The 5,659-nt window shown below is 30.8% G+C and overlaps 1 long non-coding RNA gene across 1 annotated transcript; it reads left to right on the forward strand.

Annotated features, from left to right (window-relative positions):
* Positions 1-666: 666 nt before the first annotated feature.
* LOC126882759 (uncharacterized) lies at positions 667-3,531 on the forward strand. Its single transcript, XR_007697369.1, has 3 exons — positions 667-846; positions 901-978; positions 3,271-3,531. It is a non-coding gene; the product is annotated as an uncharacterized LOC126882759 (long non-coding RNA).
* Positions 3,532-5,659: the final 2,128 nt, after the last annotated feature.

A 5,659-nucleotide genomic window follows, 5' to 3' on the forward strand; every position in this document is an offset into this window, starting at 1 on the left:
AAGTATATTTAAGGTAAAAATATATACCACAGCTTTGACCAACTAATATTGTTTATAATTAATGTTTTTAATTTTAATTTTAAATTAATCACTTTGACATTTATGTCAAATTTCCGGTAAACGTTTACAAACTTGTCACTACTGGCGTTCGCGAATTTGTAAATATCCCCTCTACGTACGAGCTCACAGCGTATACTGTGGTAATGACTTTAAATTTGTTGTCACATCTCCATCTACAATGGTATAAAAAGAATACACTTTTTACCACACGTCAATATGTTATAAGGTTAAAATAATTTATTTTTGGCATAAAACATATTCAGCTACAATCCACCAATAAATTAATTTACGCTAAAAACAATAATAAAATGAGTTAAATAATAAATAAGTCCATGCTAATGTATTTGTAGTTGTTCGGTGTTTGTAGCACCTATTCGAACACTTGCGCCTCTATCGGCGATTGCTGAAAGTTGAATTAGAGGTTGAAAAGTTAGCCCACAACAAACGATGCATTGCGTTTCCAGTGGAAACTTTCCCTTTCCACTCCTTCTTACAGGTCTCGTCTCCATAGGGCTTTTCATCGATTCTCATTTGTTTCGAGCTTCTGTCATGTGTCACATAATATTCGCGATGAAAAACAAAGGTACGGATAGATGTTACAACCCATTCCGCTGTGTTGCCAAATTTTTAAGCAGTATCGAAACGCGGCAGATTTAAAAACATGTCAAAATATGTTGTTTTACTTTACAGGTTCTAAAAGTGAATCAAATCTATTTTTTCTAATTTGATAGTTGCTTGTATAATATAATATATTCCAGTTAGTTATCCAGTAGATAAGCTTTAAAAGTAAGTTTAGATTCCGAACACACCTGATTTTTGTGTTTATTTTTATAATTTCAGCTCCTAACCTAACATAATTAGATTCAAATATGATTTTATCGTTTTTATTTCCATTTTGGAAGAGGGAATGAAGAAAATGTAAGTAAATCAAAGAATTACAACTTAAAAAATAAGTATACAAAGTCATAAGGTTTAGAAATACATTTCCATATTTTAATCAGACAACAATATTGTCTTAGAAATAAAACATTGATTATGCTGAAAAATTTACTGGAGAGCTTGAACAAGAGGAAAAATCCATTTTAAGTTAGTGGAAAACTGTTGATTTGTATGTAAAATAAAAGACAAAGACAAGTTTAAATAAAGACAATCTAGCTAATGAAACAGATGCAGTGGTAATTTTGTTTACATAATAATTATGTGTACATATTATATGATTATTAATATTAACTGTTCAATGATGTAAAAATTTGTTAATGTGGGGAAAACTTTTATTTAAATTCAATACTATATTTCTGTAGTGGTATGGCAAAACTTGATGTTGTGGCTGATTTTAGCCAGAATGAGATTATTTGCTTGATATGCTATTTAGTAACGTTTCTTCAAGTTGGTAGAGTTTGGTATGTGTATGATGAAGGTAAAACCCCCTTTGTCCCACATATCTTTTGTATAAAAGATATGTCCCCTCCCCTTTTAACTTACAGTAGAACCCCGATTATCCGGGTGCAGATTATCCGTGCTACGATTTTCTATTACATACCCAAGTTGCATTTTTGAGGTTTTATCAAAATAGCGTCATCGTAAATCACTTGACAGAAACTCTATATGACGAAAGAGAGACTCATAATGAAATATTAATTTTTTTCTGTTATCTTTTTATGGTAGGTACATATGTATGTGTATGTACATATGTATTATACATAAGAAATACATGTTCGGATTATCCCTGCTTTTCAATACACCTTCGGTCCCGAGGAGGACGGATAATCGGGGTTCTACTGTATTAGGTAGTGCAGAACTTGATATATTACTTGATTTCTTATGTTGATTACTTTTCGTTTTTGAGTTGGCAAAACATGATTCAAAGTTTCCAAATTCTCTCCTGAAAAATTAGGCTTGATGGACATATCAAACATTGTCAAAACTCTCCAGATTTATAATCCATCCAACTGATATATTGAATAGTAAACTAGGGCTAAAAACCAACTATGTATATCAAAACACAATATTTTTAAAGATTGGATAATGTACATGGTAAATTGAAGAATACCAATAACAGGAATAAAACCTAATTTTAATATTTGGATGCCTCAGAAGTCAAACGGTGTAAGTCACATTTTCCCTAAAAATGACTTATGGGATATAACACTTATTATTATATATAGAAATATTATTATTTCCTTGTTGTATTTATGAATATGTTACCCATGTTATGATAAATAAAGACAGTTTACAGTCGGAAAAATTAAAGAATACTCATGAACGATCACATCAATCACATATTCAGATTACTAATAATCTATCTCTCTCGTTTGTTATTTATGGGAAAAAACAGCAAATACAAAATATGTGATTGACTGATTGATGTGATCGTTCATGGGCTCTGAGCTTCACTGGTGGCGCTCCTGGCGGATTACTAATTCAACTTTCACCGGTAATTTTTAAATTTATTATTTAATTGTTATCGCTTAATATTTACAATGCAAAAAATTAAATAAATTGTACTCGATTATTTTTAAGATTTTGCTAATCATTTTGACATTCTATTGATAAAATATGAATTTCTTACTTCGGATACTTACACAATTATCGTGTAGATGGCGCTAAGATTACCGTTTATTTCAATCAACGATATTACGGAACATTAAAAAAACATAAATTCAGTATTTAAAACGTAAGTATATTTAAGGTAAAAATATATACCTACCACAGCTTTGACCAACTAATATTTTTTATAATTAATGTTTTTACTTTTAATTTTAAATTAATCACTTTGACATTTATGTCAAATTTCCGGTAAACGTTTACAGACTTGCCACTACTGGCGGTCGTGAATTTGTAAATATCCCCTCTACGTACGAGCTCACAGCGTATAGGGCTTTTCATTCACAGTCATTTGTTTCGAGCTTCTGTCATGTGTCATCAAATATTAATATATCTACAACATACGTTATTGGTATATACAATAACACAAACCAAAGACGTATGACGTAGATATAATAATATTATGTGACACATGACAGAAGCTCGAAACAAATGACAATCGATGAAAAGCCCTATTCTTTCATTCTTCCGACTGTATTTGTCAGCAACTATTGTCAGAAACATCTTAGTATCTCATTTTAAGCACTTTATTGACTTACACCGATTGGCTTCTGAGGCATTGATTTGTTAATAGATACCTTTCACTTTTCTAAATAAAAAAATTAGTTACAGATATGACAAACATCTAGCTAGAAGATGGAATCCTGCGTTCTTAAAATAAAAAAAGCTAGTTCCAGAAGTAAGCTACCAATAATAAACTAGAGAATGTATTACAAGAAAGAACAACGCTAATACTCAACATAGCTCAATTGCTTCAGATAGAAAAAGAGGAGGAAAGGGTACAACACAAGCGTGCCAGAGAAAATGAAAGGGCAGAAGAGAGACACAAAATTCATTGATTTATTAAATTTACAAATTAAATTATACAAAGGAGAATTAAATAAAAAATTAAAAAATGATACATGTATATTAATGATCCTTCTTTTTCACCATAAAGCTTGTTACTGACCAGGAGGTATACTATATATACTATAATAGATATACATATATTATATCTCATATCGCTCACTCTAGTAATGAGTGAGCCTGCATAAACGGAACCATAATATACATTATAGTTCCGTGTATGCAGCCTCACTCATTACTGTAGTGAGTGATATGAGATATATTATAGTATAGCTCCCCTTGTATGACAAGCTTAACACAAAAAAATTTATAAGGTTATCAAACATCTTAACTTCAGTAAATTCAATAATTTAGCTTATTCCTGGTATATACTTAGCAAAAAATAATTTTTGAATTAAATTAATTGACGCAAAAAGAATGTGAATTTATGTAATTTATTTAAGCCAAAATACATTGTACGGCTGTCAGTAAATAGAAAAAAATGTTTATTTCACAAATAAACATTTCTTTTCGCTTAAATTAAATCACAAACAGCCTCCCACATACCTCTTGGCAGTTTGAACATTTAATTTAAGCGAAAAGCAATGTTTATTTGCCAAATAAACATGTATTTTGAGTTAAATAAATTGCATACATTCTTCTTTTTTCGTCAATTAATTTAATACAAAAATTATTATTTTGGCCACCCTGTATAAATAATGATATTCATGTTTATATTCTGTATAGAGAATTGAACACCCTTTCAAATGAGGTGCCACACGACCCCTATTCCCATTTAAAAAAATCATCGATTCCGTCACCACGCTCAGATGGATGACGTCACTAGTATGAAATATATGGCAAAAAATTGTAATTTGAAAATAAAAATCGACCTATTTCGGGATTTTTCTCTAAAGTTGTCCATTTTAGAGAAAATGAATTTATTCCATAATTTAGATCCTCTTCTGTATGTGCACTTATATTTTATATCTCTATTTCTAATGTAATTAATTATCGAGTTTGAAAAAATACATTTGATTCACTTTTAGGAAGAAGATATTAAAAAAAGGCAAGTGTTAGGATGTAGTAATTCAATGGATTATTCAATAAATATGAAAATATGGACATTATAGACAAAATATTGAATAATTTTTAGAACGTGTAATGACATGTTTTTAAATCTGCCGCGTTTAGGATTCCGATCCTAATTAAACATTTGGCAACATCGCGGAATGGGTTGTAAGATCTATCCCTACCTGAAAAACAAAGTAGCTGACCTCTGGGGGAATAAATTTAAACTACAATAAGTGGTATAAACAAACCAGAAAATTGTTGATTTGAACGGAATTTGGTCACTATTAAGAAATTTTTAGTAAATTTCAGCATTATGAGTACATTAAAATATTTTAAATCAAATCGGTATTGTTCTATTCCTCAATTGAATGTTTGTTTATACCATTTATATCGGCCATTTTCTTGCATTCGACCTGCCCTCTATATTCCGTTTCAATCGCGAATTAGGTCTGTTCGTACAGGAATCAGAAACTATCACCAAAGAATACATATCTCTCACAAGAACCGACACGGACGGCGATTCTTTTGTTGTTAGCATGTACTTAATTTTAGTATCAAGTTGGCAAGTGTACACGCGAGTACACTGAGAAAAGTCTCGCACATTTCTGGCGTGTATCAATAAAATTTTAGTTGCACTGAGAGAAAGGTTGTATGCAGGGCCGGCTTTTGTTGACATTCTTAATATGGTGGAATTATTTTTGATTTACAAAAGGTTGCAAATACAACACAAAGTAATGATGAGAATTATATTGATTAAAACCATGGATAAAATTCCTTTTTTATCCTGATTTTAGCATTGAAAGACCAATAATAAAATATATTATAGTGGCGTGACATTCACTAATTATTCTTTTTGGCTTATATTGATACAACGATACAAAATATAATTTGTTGTTTTCACCAATTTTGAAAAAGTGTGAACAAGTTGGTGAGAATTTGAACGACTTGGTGTGACCTAATAGGCTGTCTGTCCGTCCGACCGCGAACATAACTCCTTCAGTCACTATACTATACCAGGTAGAATGACAAATGAGGTGTCAAATGAAAGCTTATAATCCATGGATGGTACTCAAGGTGAGACATTTGACCTAGACTG

Source organism: Diabrotica virgifera, chromosome 1 (assembly GCF_917563875.1).
Source record: "Diabrotica virgifera virgifera chromosome 1, PGI_DIABVI_V3a".
Classification (NCBI taxonomy): domain Eukaryota; kingdom Metazoa; phylum Arthropoda; class Insecta; order Coleoptera; family Chrysomelidae; genus Diabrotica; species Diabrotica virgifera.